The 23,510-nt window shown below is 41.6% G+C and overlaps 1 long non-coding RNA gene across 1 annotated transcript; it reads right to left on the bottom strand.

Annotated features, from left to right (window-relative positions):
• Positions 1–2,045: 2,045 nt before the first annotated feature.
• On the bottom strand, positions 2,046–23,280 carry LOC135328075 (uncharacterized). Its single transcript, XR_010388793.1, has 3 exons — positions 23,080–23,280; positions 20,288–20,346; positions 2,046–18,705 (listed from the first exon to the last, which is right to left on the bottom strand). It is a non-coding gene; the product is annotated as an uncharacterized LOC135328075 (long non-coding RNA).
• Positions 23,281–23,510: the final 230 nt, after the last annotated feature.

The raw sequence follows: 23,510 nt of genomic DNA, 5'->3' as shown, positions 1-23,510 counted from the left end.
AATAGATCTGTTTTCTCTATGATTGCTAGTCCTGTTATCTTTCAAAAACCTCAAAAACCTTAGAAAATAGAGTCGGAAGAGACCTTAAGAGAGTGTCTTCTCAGGTCGCCTGCCTACAGCGGTGGCAAGTAGACTCCAATCACGCAGCATAGACGCTTACCTAGACTGTTCTTAAAAAATGCTGATAACAGTCAATCCTGAAGGCTGCCAAGAAATCTCTTCTGGTGGTTCTGAATGACACTTAATTGCCTTACTCTGTGAGCTGCATAACCTCCTTGGAAAGAGGTTCAGATTAAAATATTATGCTATATATTATATTCCCTTCTCAGGCGTCTCCAAATGTGTATTGAAAAAATCCCAGCTTTATAATTTTATACCATCATCTGAACCGTGCCCATCATCAGAGAACCTCATCTGAGAAACACGTGGAACAAGATGTTCCAAAAATGGGGGTCTGAAATTAGGCTCTTCTAAACCACTTAAATAAGGGGCTCAGAGGTGAGGTACCTTCCTATTAAAGCTGTTAACCAGTCAGTAGCTTCCATTTAAACTAGCCGAGGGGAAAAAAACAAAAACAAAAACAAAACACCACCACACAACGACCTGCACACACAGAAATACTGGAATTTCTCCTCTCTCTTCATTATTTTTACTTAAGGGATCTCAATTGACATTATTGCTCAGCACTTCAGGAAATCTGGCTATTTAAGCCTCTCTATATGAGCTGCCTCATGCTGAAATATATCCTTATAAAGACACTGATGGTGAGGAGAAAGGCTGATTTCCACAGAGGAACATTATTATCACAGAATAAGGGTTAACAGAGATGTCTGTAAGGCTAACCATATGTTAGCAGCACAGTCATGCTCCGGACTGAGGAGGGCAGAGCTCCCTTCGTTCTGGCAGCCAAGTGTCCCAGAGGAGCATTTCCAAAAAACTCGGGACACAGCAGGGCCTGAGGTGCAATTGCCCTGTTGTGTACCTGGAAGCCAGGCAATTCAATGCTCAATGCTTTGAGGAAAGCTGGGGGAGGAGAAGGCAGTATTAATGGAGAGGCTGTGTTTCAGCACCTGCAGCTGTTTAACCTGAAATCAGCTTTACTGGGAAAACTTTTGTTACGGCATGAGAAAGTCCATGAGCTGAAGCCATGCAAGGTAAGAAAAGTAAAAATATAAAAAATTTACATGGAAAAGTATTGGGGGAGGGGGGGCAGAGCACAGACTTGTGAGGTAGCAGCTCTGCAACGCTGAGGACTATCTCCCTGCCTGCCTGCCCAGTGGAGACTGAGTGTCTCATTGGTGTAGTGAGTGTGCTAATGCTCAGCCTACTAGCTCATTGGTCTTACCTGGATGTTGTGTATGTTAGCCATAAATAATATATATAAATGATGCCCTACATTTTTCATTTGTGCCTATCCTGTTCACAGCCTCTTTGTACACAGCCAAGTTACTCAGAAGCAACCAGAGAATGAAGGTTACACGCGGAACAGAACTTGACAGGTTGCATAAGAGCATAATAGGAAAGAGATAAAAATATGCTAGACAAATAAATAGCACATTGTGGCCTTCTTACTAATCATCAGATTTAATCAAATAACAATTAGTGTGCTCCGTAATTTTTCCCTTACATGACACTGGATCAACATTAGCAGGTTACTGGCCACCTGTTCTCAAAATCTCTGAAGACTGATCATGATAAAAGATCCTTACCTGATTGCTGATGTCAACAACCATATTTCTTTGACACAGAGCTTTAATTTAATTAGATGCTCCTACAGTCACCAAATCATCATCCTAGTATTCAGTTCAGCCCTACTAAAAAATCTGCAACATTTCCAGTCCTTCAGAGGTGGCCTCATTAGGAAAGGATTCCTTACATCCCAGAAGCTATTAAACATACAAACAGCTTGGCACTGAATCACCTTTATGTAACTGCTGGAACACTAGTCTGAATTAGGGCTGCATTTACGTAGGTCAGTGTGGTAATAGCCTTCTCTGCCCCCCCCCCCTTTTTTTTGGTTAAAAAAGTAGGGAAGGAAAGAAAGAGGGGAGCTGGAAAAAAATGAGCTGAAGCAACACTCAAAGGAATCATTTAGTCCAGCTACAAATCAGCATACAACTACTAATGACAAGCTATGGATATATATAAACAGCCTTAATAAAAAAGCCCCATTCCAATCACAGAAAAGCAGCAAATGCCCAGGTTGCAATGCTACCATTCAATCATAAAAGCTTTCAGTCTTAATTTGTAGAGCGAGACTCATCACTCTGAAGTGCTCTTCTGCTCCTGTTGTCTCAGAATTGTGTTTCTTGGGTAGTTTTCAGCTTTGGCCACACCACAGTCAGGTCCTCTGAAGATGTGTGAAGATCAAACTGAGAGTGGAGTGGCATTTTCTCCTTCCTTTATGTATGTTAAAAGACTTTCCAAATTGCTCTCACTTCCTGTTGGAGGCCACATTTGCAGATAGACTCAGTCTCCACCAGTTCCACTTGGGAGCAATCAAAATCCGGCCAGCAACATCTCTGCTCAGGTGCCTGCACGCAGCCATGCTGGGCACTGAGCCAGCCTCCTAGCTGGCCCAGCATCAACCACTGGGCTATTCGCAGGAATATGAGTCATAACAATAAATGTTCTTCAAGTGCTGCTCATTAAATTATCGACACTGGCTTACAGCTCTTCCTCAGCAGCGCAGAAAAAGCTTTTGAAGTACTGTACAAGCAGAAGAATGCACAAACACAGCCAAATTTCCATGGCAAACTCTGTGTCCAGTGTTTCCCACTGGTGAGGCGAAGCTGGAGGCCCAGCATGTGCGCAGAAGAAGCATGAGCCTGGAGGCTGCGGCGCAGGATGATTCTTCTGATTTTTGTGCCTAAAAAGCCTGTTCCTTCCCTGTAGACTTTTCAAGTTTTGTATGAGAATTAAAAAGCTCCAGCGCCCGTTGGCTCCCAAATGCCCCTGAAGGTTCATGTTTTAGACAGTTTCACTGAGAATAAACATGGAGGAGGACGCAAAGCGATTTGCTGCAGGGTGGTGGAAAAGCAGAAGGGCAGTGCCTGTCTCCTGGGGTGCAGGGGAGCCCTTTGCCTTCCCCACGAGATGACACTGTATTTCAAGATCTTGCTATGAACATAAATGCTTAAGCTCATCTTCAACCCATACCATCTTTACAGGGATATGTAATAGTATTTACAGGAAAAGCATTCAGTTCCTCCACTGCAAGGTGCTTCATAGACAACCAGCATGGTACTATTATCTACTACACAACTTGCCAGGGATACCAAAGTTTGGAGTATCGCTACCAGCCTCCTAGCCTAAAACACTGGCCTCAAATCCGGTTCCCCTATGAAGAGCTCCACTATCATGCCCCCATCTATTCAAGCTTGTACAGCTGCCTACATGTTCTTTTTAACTGGACTGAAATTAATCACTGTAGGATTAATTTACAGAGAAAAAGGAAAAAGAGTGATTTTTGGTGGAAAGCAGATGGTTTCTTCTGGATAGACTAAAGCTCTGAAAGTGTGAGATATTTTAACTTTTCAGGTTTACTGAGATTAAAAGCTCAGGGATTCTGTACCCTAACTACAGTATATTTAATCACATTTACATGATGCAAATGACAGTACCTTTTGGAAATTATCTGTGTGACTTTCAAATAACAAGTGGCTTCCTGACAGATACTGGCATCTGACTATCATCAAGCACTGCAAAGGCAGGCATGGAAACATAAGTCCAAAGCTGGCAGAATTATTCCCAGGCAAACAAAAATAAAACACTGCTGTTTTCCTGAAAACTAAAAGTATCCTGCCTCTCCAAATGGCATTGTGTGTGTCATTGTTTGAATGTAACCATAATAAATGGACCGGTGGTTCATCACAGACTTGGATTCCAGCTGGTTCCTTTTTTGCCCTCCAGATGAAGGTATCACAAAGGAGTCTGGTTTCAAAGTACAGAATAAGGACATAGCCTCTCTAAATTAGGCTGCTAAAACTCAACCCACCTAAACTGTCTGGCATGTTTGAAAATCCTGAATTTAAAGGTTACAACAGACCAGAAGAATTATTTCATTAATGAGTTGCTGTTCTTTTTCCCTTCCTTCCATAAGTATGCAAAATAACCTTACCCATTCCCATCAGCTCAAAGGCACACAGATGCCCTGACTTCTGTATCAGAGCTTGCTGAAGCGCTATAATTTGTACATGATACACAGAAAGTAGCAAGGAAGAGAAGAAGCATGCCTCTATGACAAGGACACAAACTTGATAAAGATGTCCCAGTAATAGAGGCAGTGGGTCTGTGGGGCAAGGTCAACTGGTGGCTGGGAAAAACCCATGCAGGGGAGCGTTGGTGCGTGTGCCTCCAGCCCCAAGACAGAGATTATTTTTCAAAATATGGTCTTCAACCATGAATAAAGGGACCTAGAGCTCACTGGTGCTGTACAGTCAAATCTGATCCAATCTGGTTCACTTCTGCCCTGAGCTTTTGTTCTGCTGAGTTTAAGTTAAAAAATAGAAGTGTACAGTTTGCAGCACAACATTTCTACTTCGTTTCTAACAGCACTGAAAACCAGTGATTGCTCAGCTAGATTCTCCCTTCGAAAAGAGGATCTTGACTTACTTGAGAAGCCTGCCCTCTTTAATTATTTCTAATTATCTTGTGTAGGGAATTAAATAACATACATCACTAATGTTAGCAGGGTCAGAATGCCATTATGCTGAAATGCATTTGCTCACCCCAAACTTCTAATCAGAGTTCCCCCGTGATGCAAGGTGCTTCCCTACAGAAGTGTCTCATCTTCCATCCTACTCCAAGTACTACAACCGTCATTACCATAATATATAAGATCCTCACAAACAGCTACAAGTTTATCTTTTTTTAAAAAAGTTGGTACAATGTTAGCATTCCCTCTCATGAGAGGCAAGGAACTAAGGCACAGAGAGAGGAAATGATGGGGCAGGTGCTCACCTATTTCTGTGCCTGCAAAAATGCAGCAGGTGGAAGAACAACAGACTCAGGCAAAATAAAAAAACCTCTACAGTCACCAGTAGAGAAGGCAGCACAGCATTAAGAGCACAATGTTATTTCTGTATGTCCACGGGCCTTGCAGTGCAAACCCCACCTACAGCTGAATACAACTTTACGCAGAGAAGGCTATAAGATTTATTTTAATCTGCTTTAAACAAAACATACTTATTCATTTGCTACAAGCATGTCTCATTTTAAACCCTGGGGTCTAGTTCTGCTCTCGTTATATGCGTTTATTTAACATTTCATAATCTGCTGGTGCTAAGAGCCAGTTTAGGACAGGACCTCATGGTGGTTATCACTTAGTGGAAAAGAGCTTATTACCTTACACCCACACCCCAAAACAGTCACTAGAGATATGCCTGAGTATATATTAGCTGAAGGTAATGATTAACTACGGGTATTAATAGATACAAGATCACACTTTCCAGTAAGAATTCTGTAACTACAGACTTGTTTTATTGCAAATTTTTGCTTTTCATCCTGTGATAAAAAGCGATCCATGTGAAGGTAACCACAAGGTTGGGAATATTACTCTTCTGACAAACTAAGAAATATATTACTAATAGCCAAGTATATTTACTCTGCAATTACTATTAGTCATGCAGGGAAACATTTGGTTATATTATGAACAGCATACTACAAATGCAGAAAAGTGTAATTAGGCAATTATCTTGTAATTAAAATGTAATTACATTGCAAGCACAGTATTCACATTAGTTTTAAATATGAGCACAGACATATGTAATTTAATTTGCTTTGGACTGCCTTCAAACAAACCATACCTGGCATACATACACCACCGCTTGACAGAAAAAATTCCCAGCAACTCCTTGGCATTGAGAACACAGCAGCCACTGAAAGATCAAGGTTTTCACTAAAATTAAGTAAATGCTATTAAATACTTCTTTATTGCAAATCGCTTCACTATTAAACTAAGTCTGCAATTCTTGGGCCATTTACACCAAAGCAAAATGGGTGAGAAGTGTTAGTGCTCCGGCATGACAGCATCTACTCCCAGGGCACAGGTTACTTGGCTTTGGGGCCCTGGCACTAGCAGCTAAAAAACCCCTGCTTCTAGTTGGCCTCTGACAAATGGCTAGTTGAACTGTGAGCAAAAATCACATCACCTCCCATTCCTCTGCTCTTCTAAGGCTGCAAGCTCTTTGGGACAAAGTCTCCCTTGTAATGAATATTTGTAAAGCTTATTTTGCATAGCTCAAAAGCTGAGGGCTGTGGAAACAGTCATAATGATAATTTCCTAGTACAGTACCTTTCTGCATTTATGATTTCTTAAAAAAAAAAAAAGAATAAAATGAAAAGTTTAAAAAATGTACCATTCCTTAAGAGTATTAATTGAAACAAAGGCCTCATTTTATCATATTCCTAATAGAGTTCAGTTTGGGAATTATTATAAATGATAAAATTAGAGAAGTCTTCTTACTAGGTCTACTCCTAGTCAAGCTATGAAAGCTCTCAGAGTAGGATGAAAGAGTTAATTAGAAAAAGAAGATCAAAGTTAAAAATAAATAAGTAGATGAAGAATGACTGATTAGAGAAGAAAACGAGAGATCAATTTTTATAAGGGGAATTCTATTCAAATGCCAACTTCATCCAGCAGTCTGCATAATTCATTTAATACCTCTAGCCCATACATGCCAGTTGATAGCAGTACCTATCTAAGGACATTAATCACACACCGGAAAAGTCAGTTTTTGTGTTGAAAACAAGATTGGATAGGTAATGAAAGCAAGAGGTACTGAACAGGATCAAGCTTAGCTCTGACGCCAAGATGCCACAGATAGGGTTGGATGGAGAACCTGGCTTTCATCCTATAGAAGAAAAAAGCAAAATCATTTTAGAAATTGTTATTTTACTATGAAAAATTAAATAAGTAATATAGCCTCTGGGCAATTTTTTTGTCTAACTTCAGTTTTGGAAAATAAAGATTAAACTAATTAGAAATGAACAATTGTTCAAAGTTGATTTTACTGAGAAAAATTCAAAGAGCTAACAAAATTGAAGCATCCACACAATGTGAAAATTAAGCATTAGTTGCTTTTGCAAAAAAAGTAAAATTGAAAGCATCTAGTTTGATTACTCAAAAATTGGAAACAACCTTCATACTGAACAACACCCCCCCACACACACACTCAATTCCACGAGCATTACAACAGATCTTTTGAGATGTTCCTTCTACAGTAAGCCTGATAGATATTATAAATAAATATATTTATATTCTCTTTCTCATATGACCAGCTTCTCACTGTGGCAGCATGGCCATTAAATTTGTCAATCACATAAGCTAGAATGGCCAGTACCTATGGATGGAGCCTGGTTCATCTCTACTGTCTGTACGCTGGGCATGGAAACCTGTCCTGAACATCCTGGGACGCGCCAGCACAAGTTGGTACTGCTCTTCTCCAAGGTATGGACAGTTTGTCCTGCAGCTCCCCAAGCTGCTGCTAGACTCTTGGCACTTGGATGTGCAAGCTACAAATGAGCTCTGCTATGTCTTGCTTTTGCATTATACATGGTTGCAGTGCAGACAGTTGGAGCCAACAGCATCAGAATTGGATCTTGCAGGCAGTATGGACTCCAGGCTTCCATCGCTGCAGGCTGAATGCTTTTCCCATAAGGGCAGAAATCCTTCTGCTAGGGGATTCCTCCTCAGCAAGCCTTGAGCATGGCCAGCCTTTGCATCCCACTTCATCCTCCTCCCATACACCTCAGAGGGGCCTTTAATGAGAAGGATCTTCCTCTGTATGCCATACCCTTGTCTACCTGTCTCATTTATCTATTCAGTCTGGAGATAGTTGGAAGCAGGTGTGCTTCACAAAGCTTTCTACTGCTTTACTCACTCATTCATACAATTCACCCTGTCTCCCATCCCTTGCATGGTGAGGACCAGATGCTCTGTATGTGAGTAAATTCAACAGGACAGTGTAAGACTATTTCATCATCAGTTATGCACGCTGCAGCCAGCTGCTTCCCCTTGATTGTTCCTTTTGTGTCAAGAGCTTGCCCTTCACATATCTTAGACAGAAAGCAAATGCTGAGGCTAATCAGGGCGCTAATGAAACAGTTGTTCTGCTAATAAAAATTTAAAAAACTGCCAAAGGAAAAAGAGGCAGCTTTGCAAATGGGCACTTCTCCTCAGCTAGGGCTCCCATTGAACTTGAGTGCCACAAAACAGCACTTGAGCAGCGCTCAGGCTTTAGTACTGTTGATTTCTTTCTCCCCAGGATCACGAACCAATTAGAGGTGCTGTAAGAATTTACCAAGAACTAAGTCAGTCCTATGGCTATTACTACAATAAAGTCATGCTTGAAGTAGGCCCAGCTGAGAATGGAGACTGTCATGTCACAGAAGGCACAAACACACAGTACAGATCTCTGCTTCCGACACTAGCAATCTACACTTTCCCAGCCCTCACCTGAGTGTGGTGGCACGTGGGTCAGTGGCAGCAAGGACAACAGGGGGAAAGTGAAATAGAGTAAAATGCTTTTGTGTCATGGCTGCAAACAAGTCTTTGGTGACTGCCTGAAGAACGCAACCACAGCGGCAAATCACCGCCTTGACAAGAGCTCAGAAAATTATTTTGGTTGAGTATTGTGGCTGCAAAAAGCCCAGTGACTTAAGATTTAGGAGAACAAGGGGAGTAAAGGAGAAGCGAAAAGGAGGATGGAAAAATGGGTAATTAAGAGACCAAGTAGCCACACAGAAAAGAGACAGTGCAAAAGGGCAGCAGGAAGACTGGCAGTGGGCTTACACCAAAGTGAACGATCAATGAGCCTTGCTTTTCTTTGGGTCTGTTTTGTTCTTTTGTTTGTGCTTTTTCACATGAGAAGGTGACACCACACTGGCAAGACTTTTTGCCAAAAAACACAGAAATTCTTCCAGTCTTGCTGCCCTTGACGCTGGAGAGCAGTTGGGCACTGAAAGATAAGGCTGTCCTTGCCCCACAAAGCAAAGTTCTCTGGTTGTCAGCTCTGCTCCGATGCAACCTCTCCCTGGAGAGGATTTGGACAGGACACTCGGGGCACCTGGACAGCCAGGCTCACTGAGGCTTTGACACACATGGTATCTCTGCCTCCTATAGTGTGCTCACGGGACCGGATGAAATCCTGCTTCCCAGCTCATACACCTTGTGAAGTGCTTGGTAATCAAGGGACTACATGTCCTACCAAAGTCCTTTGGCAAAGAAAGTCAGAATTTGTACTGCGTATTATTTCAGATGTGAAACTGTAAGCTGCTTTTGTGCAGTATTAAGTAAATAGTTAAGGACAAAGCACTTTTTAATAAAAAAAAAGGTAGTGAGATACTCATGGATTAGAGTTCTGTACTTCGGCAAGCCCAAGCCTCAAAGAGCTGCCTCTAATATCTCCCAACAGTCAGGCTGTGGCTTTTTCTTTCCAAGGATCCCGTCACCTCCTGTCAGTATCCCCTCTGCCTTCCTTCATCCTCTTAATTAGTCACTGCATGTTCTGCCTTTGTTCTCACCATTCAGGTTTAAGCTAGAGAAATTAAATTGGAGGAATCCTCCGGAAGGCTTTGTACCTGCACATGGAGGTGTCATAAATAGCTTGTTAATGATTTGAAAAGGGACTAATAAGTAGCTACAGCTGGTAACCTTCCAGCACACAGAGTAATTTGTTAAAGCTTAATCAGTTTAATGTGGGCTAGTTTAGTACCAGTATGGAAATGGGCACATTGAAACTAATCCCAGCACCACTGCTCCACTGGCCTCTGTGAGCAACGGACTTCTCCCCAAATGTCACTGCTGGTGGGGGTAAAGCCAAGAGTCAGGGGGAAGTCGGTGTTGAAGGTTTAGGCATATGTTAGGCCTAAACCCATTAAGTTTCCTTGGTAGGAAAAACCTCAGCTACAAATGAGCCTTATCTTCAGGGGATGCTCCCATGTCTGATGAGTCCAATAAAGATTAATTCCTCAACTTTGGCCACCTGTGCTGCCATTACAGTCTCATTGGTAACCCTTGTTTTCTTGCATCCCATTCAACATCATAATAGCGCACTGGAAAGTTATCATAAAGTTTACCGTCTCCTCTCCCTGCCAATAAACCAAGCAACTTGGAAATCTGAGCAACAACAAGACACCTCAGGGTGCTCTTCATGCTCACTGTGACATCTGCCAGGGCTGGTTTTCAAAACTGGAGATTAAGGCACAAAAACTGCTTGTTTGCAGAAGCTGTCTGTTCCCACACACCACAAATTCCTCAAGCATCCCCGTATATCATACCTAAGTGAAATATAGACATTAACAGGAATATCATTTTTAGGGATTTTGTGAAGCAACAGGGCACTGAAAAAAAGTGCTAATATGGTTATGCACACCCCAACCCAAGATATGTATAAAACAGTATGTGATTCTAAACCTTTCCATCAGAAAATTACCCAAGGTTAATTATTAACTAATAATAAATTAATCTGGCATTGACCTAACAGTTCAGTAAGGTATTGGGGTCCTCATGTGACTAAATCTAACTCTGTGCACCAGTAACTGAAATCCTCTATCAAAGAGATGCCTGCTGAGCACTCTGTGTGTGCATCATTAACAGCCATGACACTGCAAACAAAATAAAAAGGTTCTATCAATAGCGGCAAGGAATCGGGTGTTTCTGCCTGCAGCCTGGCCAAGCAACTTTTTTTCAACCAGAAGAGTGCTGATTTCACAGTATCATCAAGAAGGTCACCAGCTCTTATTTTGAAACAGACTGGTTGTTCTGAATCTAATAATCTGTTACAACACATTTCAGTTTTTCCTTTCGAAATGGATATTCATTTGGAAATATCATTGAAATTTTCTTTTCAAACATTAGAACTGTCTAGTTCAAAAAAATAGCATTTCAACATGGGCTTTGGCAAAATACATCTTTCAATCCAAAGTGAGTTGGAAAACATTTGAATATTTATTTCTTGAGGCTTTCTTTTTTTCTTTTTTTGCTGTTCCCTTTTCTGGAACGGGCAGCTCACCCTCCAAATCCCTGATTTCCTTTTTTCCTCAAGCACTGGTCTCTTCTGGATAATTTATCAACCTAATCCTGCAGCCATAGATCAACGATCCCAGCCTCAGAGCTAACAGTACGGCAGGGTTGCTGAATGTATAATGGTTGAGCTTTAGCAGCAAAAAACAATTTGAAATGCTCTGTCTCTAGCCTGATTCAAAAGAAATCAAAACAAGGGGTAGGACAACTCACAGTTTAAGCGGGCACTGGATCGGGTCCTGTCCAGGCAGTAGCCCCAAGATGAAACAAAATGAAATGCATTTTTGTGACATGGAGGGATTTTGGAGAGGGGTGTGAGAATACAGATTTCAGTTTTCCACTTCAAAGACAAAATGAAAATAAAAAACAGTGAGGGAGAAAATATTTGAGTTATGGCAGGAAAATATCATGACAGTTTCCTTTTAATTTAATGTAATTCTATTAGCTTTGATTCCCATTTAATGGTCCCTGAGCCTTGCTATGCCAGCACTCACGAAGGCCACTGACAGCCTTTTTCAACTCAGTAATATTCTTATTCGCATGCTCCCACCTAAGCTACGTTTCACTAGCCTCAACTAACCTTCAATGCTAACCTAAATGAATTGCATTTACACTTGGGTGTATTGCAGAAGCCTTGATGCCACCTAGAAATGGGACAACATGAAAATGGCACCATAGAGCCTATTTGTAAGCTAACAGTTACAAATACAAGTGTTGAAAAACCTGCATTTGTCCTGCTGAACAAAAAAGTAAGTTTAGGTAAAAAAATCCCATTTTTAAAAGCATGCAATGCAGGGAGACATCTACTGCTGAGGGTCAATCCTATTGATTTTAAGAGAACTACAGTGCAGTTCATTTTAGCCTGTGATTCTCCCACTTCACTGGCTCATGATACACTGCTTACTTAGGTTCTAGTAAACTAATTACTGGCTTATCTGTCTTGCAAAGGGAAGGTCCCTATGGATTTCACTGGAAAGATGAAAACTGTTTTAAAGAATGGTATCGCTCAGTCCTTTTTACCAAGGCAGTCATTAGAAGTTGGAATCTGTGATAAACACACATGGGCTGATGTTTTTCTGATAAAGGTCCATAATAATGTAGTAGAAAAATGTAGATTTTCTTATTTCATTTTTATTTGTGCATTTATGAAGATCAAATGTATGCTGTGCAATATCCTTTAGAAGCTTTTTAACAGCTACTCCATACCATCTGTAAGCTTGTATTCACTTCTCGCTTTGGTGCATCAATGCTTTAACAGTGTTTACTGGACACATTTCAGAGCACAAAAATCTGCTATTCTACTACAAACATTTGTTTTCCTTTTCTGTAAATAACAGCAGCTTTATAGTTTCCATAACTGAATAAATTGCTGCTGAATCTCAGAAAAAAATAAAATAGTAGCTTGAACTAAATGTTTATTTCTTTTGGAAGAAAAGAGAGAGACTAGGGTTTGGGGGTTTTTTTACAGTAAGTCAGATAGCTTGGAAACAAATACTTTTCAGCTTTGGATTTTTACAAGTCTGACTTGAAAAATGTAGCCCCCAAATCTTCCTGCACAAAGCAATTTGGGCTTACTTTTAAAATATTATCTTTGAAAGCAGCTGTCAGTAGATTTGGAGTGAGTGCGTAAGTTAAAAAGCTGGTGAAAACAGTATTAGGACAATAAAGGCAAATCCCTTGCTTTTGTGTGCTCCCAGCTTGCCTGTATGGGAGCCTGGAGGGGCACTAGCTGACACAGGTGCCTCTGTGTGCTGTGATGTGCCGTGCACATTGCTGTGCTAATGAGCAGCAATGAGCGGGCTCCCGCATCCCACTGCATTTTACTCAGCCCATCTCTTTGCAAGCCTCTCTTCTCATCGCTTCGCAGTGGGGATTTCTTTCTCTTGCAGGGGAGGACAGAGCCAGCTTGGTGGGTGTTTGTCTGTACGCAGCTTCAGATGGATACGTCTGAAAGCTGCACGTTGCACGGAATAATACTAAGCTGCTTAGCCTCTTTGTCTCAGCTCCCCTCTAAATAATAGGAGCTATAACACAGGAAGGTACAAGGATAATTGTATGAAAAAATTTTAAGAACACAGATACACCAATGTTTGGAGCCTGGAAAGAGAATGAATACCACAGATGCAATAATAATTCCCTGAGCACGTTGGACTTCAACAAGTAACACGTATGCCCATGAAGAGGGACAGCCCACACAAGCCTTCTCCTGGGGCCAAACATTAACTGGACCCTGGTATCTTCAGGAAAACAGTTGGAATCTGGTCTTCTGCTCTCATCACTAAACTTCAACTTCTCTTTAACCTCTGGTTCCAGTAGATGACTGTGAGCGAGACAGTCTTCCAAAATTTTTTATTGAGAAAACACCCAGGGGGCTACAGAAGGGATCCCATCTGCCTGTCATAAGCACTTACTTTGAGCCTAGACTGCAGGCATGTAATGAGTCAGTTCTCCTAAATCAACTATACAATACAGGTCTTTTGAATGCTTGTAGAGAAGTTAAAAATAAGGAGCAGACAGTGGTACTAACACCTTCAGCAGCTCCTGGCAGACCACAGGAGCACTCCGGCTAGGCCCTAGAACAGCGGCACGCAGTCACGAAGGGAGCTAGCTCAGTGATTATCTAGCACTTCTCCCACAGATCTCAAAGACTTTCTAAACCATCTGCATTTTATTTTCTTTTCTGTTTAACATTGGAGAAGCTGAGACAGTCATGAGGAACTGACTGACCTCCTGGCTCTTGGCAGCAGAACCCAGTGCATAAATCAGGTCTCCTGAGTCCAAGCCCAGGCCTTTATTTACCAGACTACACTAAAAAGCAACCAGAAACATAGCTGTATCATGCTGTGACTATGAAGTATTGGACAGAACTCATCTGAGAGGGAAGAGGAAATAAAGTCATAATCCATTTGGTTCTCATCCTAGCTAGGTAAACCTCTGGATTTAACAGAGGGGAAAACTACCTTGTTTGGAAAGAGCCTCCATTCAGTGCCTCACACAAGGCAGTGGGGACTGGACAGCCTTGCCTGTAAGGAGTGTTTGGGCATTTGGTACTTCCAACTTTACAGTTTGCCTTTTCAGATTTTAATAAGATCAATAAACGAGTGAGCAATTCTGGCCTCTCTGGAAGACATAAGGCCTCTTCTCCATCTCCCCCTCTTGCCCCCTTTCCTTTCCTACCTTTCTGCTTCCTGCTGACTCACACTGTGAGTAATAAGTGTTTTGTGATCTCTCACATTTTTCTTCCCTACTCTCCTTTCAAAGACCCCAGAACCATAGGAAAAAACACTCCTTTAAAAAAGATCAATCTCTCATTTACACTGTATGAACTGTTGTACAAGGATTCAGGAACAAAAGTCCTTCATGCTATAAAGAAATTGGTGTCCACCCTGCAAACATAAGGTCATGGTCACTCTCTGTGGGACAGTCTTCACACAAACCCACCCAGAGGGAAGAGACCACTTTGGCTGTCTCTCTACAACACTGACAGGGAGAAGTAGTAAGCTCTCTCACAGAACGCAGTAAGGATAAAAGAAAGGGTTCGAATGAAATTAAACTAAAAGCTACAGAGTTTCATAAAACTCCCTCCCTGCACAAGCACATGAAGCCCAGGAGACCCCAGACACAGAGATGTTGTTTTAATAGTCACTTTCCATTTCTCTCTCATGAGTTTTTCCAGTTGTTTTTGAATGCTTGTAAACTTTCATCAGCTAGAGCATCCTGCAGTAAGCCTTTCCACAGCTGAACATATGATACGTGAAGAACCACTTCTGTGAACTGCTTCAAGCCTGCACATGCTGGTTTCTTTGCTGTCCTCCAGTAGTTGTAGCACTGGAAGAAACACTGAACGACTGTTCTCTACCATCTTCTCTACCATGAGCTCCTCATTTCACAGCCCTCCAGTGCCCTTTGCAGCCCTAAAGCCATTGCTTTTCCAGCCTGGAAAGTCCTAAGCTACTTGATCATTCCTTGTGCTGAAGCTGTTCTGTATTTTGATTGTCCTTGGTACCTCCTTTGGATCTTCTCCAGTTTTACAATAATATTTTTAAAAGGTAAGGCTGCCAGAAATACACAGTACTGAAGATGCGGGAATCACGGATTTATATAGTGGTGTAATAATGACCTCTATCCTTTTCTATCCCTTGATAATCATTCCTAATATTAGGCCTACTTTTATGACTGCTGCTGATCACTGAGCCAATGTTGTTGCAGAACTATGTGTTTTAATCCCAACATCTTCCTCTTGAACGGGTAACAGGTAGGCTGCAACCCACTGCTGAGTGTGTAGAGTTAGGACTGCTCCTTCTCCCATATGCACCAATTCTTTTTTTCCTGCAGTGAATTTTATTTGCAATTTTATCATCCAGTCGCATAGAGTAGTGAAGTGAATGACATTATCCCCACTCCGTTTACAGATGAGACACAGAGGAATGAAGATGTGTCCATGTTTTTCAGCCGAGCAGGGGGTGGAAGATAGGTCTATTGTATCCTCACTTTTCCCCCATGTGAAAAAACATGTTCCTTCCAAAGCTGTTTTAATGTGTTTTTCTAAAGCTGAACTGTTTGAGGGGGTCCACACAACACCACAGCTGGAGAGTGGGGAAGGAAGAGGAGGTCCTATCTCCTTTGTAAGGAGGCCAGAACAGCCAAACAAGTCCTTAGAGTGCCACAAACTGGCAGGGCCCTGAATATTCAGGCTTACTCTTCTGCCACTAACAGGAGCGGGAGTGCATGCTGCTTTGCTCAGAGGAAACCTCAGCCAGCTCCCGGCCCCAGCCAGGCTGCTACGAGCCATCCAGCACCCTGTTACTGCAGCCTGCTCATGCAGAGCTCTGCAACTGCTGGTGGCTTGGTGCTCCTGCACAGCTTTGCAAAAGGTCATCAACTTTTAGTATTGCAATTAATCCCACTGTGTGCCCAGCATCACAGTTTGCACCAAAACCTCCCTCAGCTACAGCGCTGCAAAAGATGCGACAACATTTGTTGATGTAATCGACAGCACTGCAGTGGGGACTCAGGTTTGGGAAGCATATGGGCAATATCCTGCAAATCATTTCCATATATAGCTGTTATTTCAGAGCAGATCTTGTGTGTGTGACTGCGGCTTCTGTCATCTCCTTTTCTCTCCTACCTTCTCAAAACTTCCCATCTGTTTGGCTCTCAAATTAACTGGGCATTTTAGTACAATGGGCAAGCTCCTCCAATCCATTATCATTAAGGGAATTTTAATAACTTATGCTTGCTGGCCTGTTTTTAACTCTTAGTTTTCCACAGCTCATTAAAGGCCTCTACAAAACAACCGTCTGTATACCACACACAGGGAGTACCACGAGATTTCAGGACGTGCATGTCTCCGTCTGCTACATACATCAAGGAATAGCACCCTATTGGGGCAGTATGGTCTTGTCTGACCCAAATTAAGCCTGTACCTGCCAGCTAGCACCACCTCGATGCATGTACAAGCCCCCTTGGCCAGTCCTGCTTGGCTCACTTGGGTAATGAACTCAGCTCTTTCCGACAGTGGCCAAACCCCTCTCAGCACTGCTCCATTTCCTCAGGGCAATATCAATACCATCCTGCCAGGGGGGCTCACCTTGCCAAGGCATGTCGATACCCTGTGCCCCAGCATGTCATGTTTTATAAGAACATTCAGTAAAAATCAGATGGCACTTTGTAAGCTAATGGACCCCCTGCAAGAGTGGGCAAGGAGCATGCTGGCAGCACGCTGTTCCTGTCCAGAGCATAAGTCACCAACAGAGCAAAACCTAGTGTCTCACTCCATGTCAGCATATTGCACTTTACATCTTCTAGAAATCAATTTCCTTAAATGACACCCACCTATGACCAACAGGCCCTGAACTGTGGGGCAACTGCAGAGCAGAGATAAACCACAAGTATCATACTGCTGATTCATGATCACAACCGATTTTCAGAGCTGAGCTAAAGGCTCTCTCCTGCAGAGACGTTTCTTTTTACTTATACACATCTTTTGAAGTGTCGGTCAAAACTATGTATGTTGAATACATTTCTGATGAACAAAAACAAAAAAACACAAGCAACAAAAGGCCTATATTACCCATATTGGAAATTCACTATCAAGTGCACAGTCCAGCCCAGCACAGACAGGAGATTAGCAGGACACTATCCTGTCTGGTGGCAGATGCTGCCTGCAGAAGAGATCAAGGCTTGATCAAACCCCACTGAAAGCAATCAGAAGAATCTCAGCAGCTTCTATGGTCTGAGGCGAAACCCAATTGCAGGTACCTCCTCTGATTTTCAACGTGGTTCTAAACCTAGGCTGCACCTGGACTCACTCTTCTGGGCAAATGCGTGATTTCCACAATCAGAAGCACCTGCAAAGGCAGTTCACAGCTGCCTCAAGCCTATGAAGTACATCGCTGCCTGTCATTTTATCCATGTGCTGTGGGCTCCCTAGTTAGGGAATGTCTCTCTCTGATCTGCGTGGAGTCTGACAGAGGAAGCCCTTGAGATGCCTCCAGCACAGGCGCAAAGATTGCTTGGGTCCCCGAGACAGAGCCTAAGGTACAGTCCCCTGCTACCCCGCTCACCAGCTGATCTGCTCAGCTATGCACGTAGCCCAGAGGAGCTACCTATGGCCACACACTCCAGACAATAATTAAGCTGTGGTGGTTTGCCCCAGCATTACAGTAATTGATGATTAAAGCTGGCAGAGGACACCGCTGAGGCCTGGCACACGATAAGGCTGCTCAGTTTCTCTCCTCCAAATTCCCACAGTCATGCAATAAACACATCATGTTCCAGGATGCTAACTGCTTTGCTGTTTCCTAATCAGCTGAGGCAATTTACACCGTCTCTGGCCGTGTTTTACATCAAACCTCATTTGATTCTCTGCTATGCTGCTATACTGCTGAAGACAACCATCCTTCAAATAAGCCTTCTACACACATCACTCCCCTTCTTTACCATTTTTAGATGAAAAGGGCAACACACAGCTGTGTGTGCTAATTACGAGCAGCCTTATATACTGCACTGAGTCATCCTTTGCTTTGTTTCTGAAACAGTTCCCTTTTCTAATCCCACGGTTGATACAGTAAAAGATTGATAATGACAATGATATCACTAAGCTCAGGTTTGAGATGTAAGCAGGGACATTTTGTCCTGTCTCAAGCAAACAGCACTACACCCAACCAGCTGAGTTGCAGGAATCTCAACGTGAGCTTAACCTAGCACTAGGTTACCTTTTTACATAAGCAAAGCAGAGATAAGCAACTTGTGATATTGCTGTGCATCAGCTTATATTGCTACTTTAAAGATCACCAGGTCAGAGTAGATCTTAGATAAGAGAGGCCACAGGTGAGAGGCAGAGATCTCCTTCGGTCTGAAGCACTGCCTAATTGGAAGCGAAGTGCCTTACTGCATGTTCCAAGCAAACACATTTGTATCATCAAGCCTTATCCATAGGCAGATGGCTGGAATTGCACAGTGGGGTTCCTTCTTGCAATCTGCTGCCACGGAGAGCACTTTGAGCCAGATCCAAAACCTCTTCAAGTCAATGGGAGTTTTTTCAATTAACTTCAGCAAAAGTTGGGTAGGATTCAAAGAATTACGTGACCCTGGAGATGTCTTCTGGGCATCTCCTGAGACTCTCCAGGGAGACTTTCCATCTCCTCTGTATGTGTTTTTTCTTTTTAAAGGCAGTTCTGAAACAGAAATGATTAGTTTACATTTCCAAAACTTCTTAGTTTAGCACTACAGGAAAATCCTGACCCTGCTGAAGTGAGAGGGAATTTTGCCATTAATCGGAATTTCATTTTATGACTACTATTTCCTCTACCTAGGAAGTTTTGGCAAACTCATCCTTGCAGCACAAAATGAACAATGCCAAAAACAAGCACCTAATCATTGCTCCTGAGATGCCCCCTACAACTCTGTAGTATCTGGAAACTTTCCATTCTTCAGCCCTACCTATGTGATCTATCAACATCAGCCTTTCTGTTCCTCCCACGTTTAAATTGCTTTAAAATATGCTGTGATAAAGGGGAAGCCCCAGCAATTTCGCATTAACCGGGCCCACTTCTCAGATGTGAAGTGTAGCTGTTTCCCAACTCAATTTTACTTCTGTACAGAGCAGAAAGACATACTAAATACTGTTAAAATCTATGGCATGGCCCATTGACCACAATGCAGCTTCGACAAATTTATATGCAAGGCATGACAAGCAGGCTTGGTGACTTTTTAAATGGAAAATGAAATTAAGCATTACTTTCTCTCTGGAAGAAATCAGTTCAGATATTCAGGGCCTGATCTGTTTAGTATAGCTAGTAACAAGGTAAACTGTTGATATAGCAAGTAAAAATTTCCTACATTTACTTCAGGTAATTATATAACCTCTATAAAAAAAAAGCCTGCTCAATAGGGAGCCAGAGTTAAAATGATTCGTCGATGTTATAGTTTACAGAGACAAAATTAAAACCCATTCTCAAGCCCCATACACCATCTCCAACAGAGCCCTGGGGCTATGGGAATTATATCTGCTGAAAAGGCTTCTTCAGGGCTTGAAGACACTGTAGTGGAGAAAGGCTGCACAAGATGTGTTAAGGACACAGCTGAGGGAAAGGGGTTGTTCAGGGGACTTCTATCCCATCACTGCTTTACTGTCCTCCATGGCTAAGCCTCCTGAATTCTTAAGGCTGAAAAAATGAAACCAGATGACTCTTCCATATATAGCGAAAGAGCTATACTTTTGGTTTTTATGAACACCAAATACAGATTTGGTGTTCTCTTTGTCCATCTTGAATATCTCGTTTTGCTCTAATATGAGAAATTCAAGACTGTTCATGTTGGCATTTAATGACTTCTTACTAGCCCCAAATCCCTTGCATCAATAGAACCCTTCTCCTTATTTATGGGTAAAATACTCTGAATCAAAACACGAGGTTTTGATTTTGGCAAAAATAAAACATTTCCAAATTTCTCCTTGAAAACACAAACATGATTTTTACATTGAACCTGGATGAAAACACTGTCGATGCCTGGCTGGATCTGCTGCTACACTTGCAAGACGGGCAGAGCAGCAGCTCCAGCAAGGCACCGACATCCAAACGTGCAGTTGGCAGGTGTGCATTGGCCTCCTGGTGCCCATGCGGGGCTGAGGCATGCTGGGCACCCCAGATGTCCTGCAGAGCATACCCACACCTCTGTCTAGGCAACCTGGGACTGAGACAAGCTGATCTTAAGACAGCAAGAGGGAAAAGCTATGATCAAAACAACTCTGTAGCTTACCATTAAGAGCATTCTCCTTAAACGTGGGAGTTACCATTTGCGAGACAGTCCAACATCACCTGCAAGAGTAATATGACAAGATCACCATAGGAACAAGTTATCAAAGGAGATTAGGGGTTCTTCATCTGCTCAAGACCTTAAAGATGATTCAAAGCTGAATATCCTTCTAAAATATTGGCAGAAGGGCACTGAAGCAGTCAATATTCTGTTTGTTGCCATCGTCATTGCTATCATAATCCTAGCATGCAAATATGTCTGTGATTTAACAAGTTCCTCAGCAACTACATCCTGACATTTGTAGAAGTAGGATGATAAACCTAAGGGTCTGACTTTGTAAAGAGTCAAACCACTAAAAGAAGTCTCCTCTGGAAGGTAACTTGATCTTTCATTACCTTTCCAAATCAATCTCACCCAATCTTCCAAACTGTATCCTGAGCTATTGAATGTATTTCTGCGCTGTAAACACCCGGATAAGGTCAGCGTAAAAATCTTGCCACCAGTTAACCAGCTTGAAGTCTTTCCTATATTTTGTGTTTACTAGGATGATACCAGATCTCAGAAATAAATTTCTAAAACAAAACTCCTGCAAAACACAATTATTATTAAACTCATTTTAACAATTCAATAAACGCAGTGGAATGACTTCCGTTAGCTATTCTCCTAGCCAAGGTTTACTACATCATTAAATATTATTGAGTTGGGTCTGCCATTTTACTTGAAATTATGTGCCTGGCATTTTAGTCTGGGGCCATAAATGCTGGAAATGTCAGTTATATAAGCATCCATCTTTTTCACTACTGTCTCCCATCAAACATTAATGGTAGGAGCGCTAATCCATTCTACACAGTCCCAGATATCTACATTTGCTAGGAATGGAACTGTAACAGAGCACACTGACAACTCACAGTAAGTAATTACTCTTAGAAATACCTCAGTAAACTCAATTTGCTCCCAGAGGTCTTTTAAATTATATCTCGTTAGAGTGCAATGCTTTTTCAAATGACAAGGTCACACAAAAAAGCAAAACTCTATTTTATCTTTATCGGAGCTTTACTCCCCCCACCATAAAACTGTTATAACACATAATTCCAACCAGATAGAGACATTGTGTTTTATTGTTAGAATCCAGAAAAGCTATAAAGCAAGCAGAGTTGTTGTTTACAGTCACAATAAATTTGGAATATCATATACCGTTCTAGGTGAGGCAAATGCTTCTACTAATGTGTGCTGAGGGGAAAGAAGTACTTAAAAAAAAAAACTTCAATGGTAAAATAATTTTCTTTTAAAGTTACGCTAAAAAAAAAAAAAACTCCTCATGCATAGCCTCAAACTATATTAATGCAGAAGAACATATACTTTATCTCATTACCCTGCTAAACTGCACTGGTGACTTGATAGCAAGAGGTTATTGAAAAGCAATGTGGATAATGTAGTTCAACCAGCACTTCACCACTTATGGTGGTTGGTATTCTTTAAAAGGCAGCAAGACACTTATGGTGGTTGGTATTCTTTAAAAGGCAGCAAGAGCCTTTGGATTTATATACCAATCTCCTGCTATTTGGGGAAAAAGTTGGAAATGACTCTTTATGTCTTCACCGAGAGTACTAAAGTAATTGCCATATGATCAAATGGGACAATGAGAAAGACAAGGAATAAGTAACATAATCTCATCTTGGCAGCAGCCATTTTAGGAAAAAAATCTGCATCTTGCAGCTGAGATGTGCAAGGGGATAGCATCAACAAAAAAATCTTACATTAGGAACGGGTCCTTCCCAGAAAGTTTACCTCCTCTGAGCCCCCGCCAATGAAAATAGGAGTGTCCCATTCTGACAAAGGATCCTCTCATGTGCTTTTGACCCTCCAGTCCTCCTGATATGCACATTAGTGTTTTAAATTAGATCTCTAACAGTAAAAGTCATCCAAATAAAAAAATCTGGCCAGAATTAAAAATACAGAATTACCAGCACAGAATATACAGATTGCAGGTCTCTCACATCCTTACACTATTTAGAGCATAATTTGCATGATCAATATTCACCCTTTCTTTCTCTTCCCTTTTAAGTTATTACCTGGAAAACAGCATTGACAGAGGTAACATCTTTAAAGGTTGATTTTAGAAAAATATGACCAAGCCATCTTGCTCACAGCTACTCTGTTATTAACTCTAGGGCAAGAACTCCTCAGCGATGGCTGAACCATTCAATGAAAACTCAAATAGGTCAAATCTGTCACTGATCTGCATCAGATAACTTAATGAATTTAGGTTTATGCCACTGTAGTTTTGGACCACCCAAAGATGGGGAGCAGCATTGTTTTATTCCAGATGTGGATTTTACTTACAGCAATGGAGTTGCCCTCATTCCTATCAGCTAGGAGTCCGACCCCACAACTGCAAAGAGCTGAGCTTATCTATATCGCTGGAGAAAACTGGGACAAATGTCTTTATTTGTAAAAACATATTCTGAGCTCCCTCTTACTTTAATATAGTATCAAACATTTCAAAAACAACTGATGGTCTGAATTCACTTCCCCTTTTTTGGTCCAATTCTTCAGTGAATATCTACAAAACCCTCATGTATTTGAAGAAAACTAGGACTGGTTCATAGAGAAGTTAAATAAATAGACATAACTGGAAAATAGATTCATGTCTTCTTGGAGAAATATGACTTATGTTTAAATTTACTGAAATTTGTCACTGAGCTCTGACTTTTAATGGAAGGAAGAGTTTTGTTTTGTCTCCCCCCAAACCAAACCAGAATATTTCAAGGCCCAGATGAAAACGATATACTCACGTGCTGCAAAACAAATTTTGTGGAGGAAAGCAAATCCTTTGATCAAAACCTCAGTTTTCAGTAGGAAAGCATTAGGATGGAAAATTATCAGCCAGCTCTACCAAACAACTGTATTCTTTCATTCTGGTACTTTTATCTTGCTGATAACACTGATAACACAGTGAGTCCCATTGATTTCCCAGAGCTAAACGGTGCCTCTGCTTTCCAAGATGGAAGAGGAAAGCTAAGTAATTCACCATTGCCTGAATATATCCAAGGAAAAAGAACATTTCTAATGCTTCTAAAACTCTTCAGTCTTCCAGACACATAATTTCTATCTCTACAGGCTGTAAATTGAACTCAGATATTGAAGAAAAAAAAAAAAGCGGTGGAGATGTTTCAGTTTACTTTTTTTTTTTAAAACTGAGTTTCTAACTGGCAGAAGACATTAT

Source organism: Dromaius novaehollandiae, chromosome 4 (genome assembly GCF_036370855.1).
Source record: "Dromaius novaehollandiae isolate bDroNov1 chromosome 4, bDroNov1.hap1, whole genome shotgun sequence".
NCBI classification, from domain to species: Eukaryota; Metazoa; Chordata; class Aves; order Casuariiformes; family Dromaiidae; genus Dromaius; species Dromaius novaehollandiae.
Note: the sequence above shows the minus strand (reverse complement) of the source record. Positions and strands in the feature narration are given on the sequence as shown.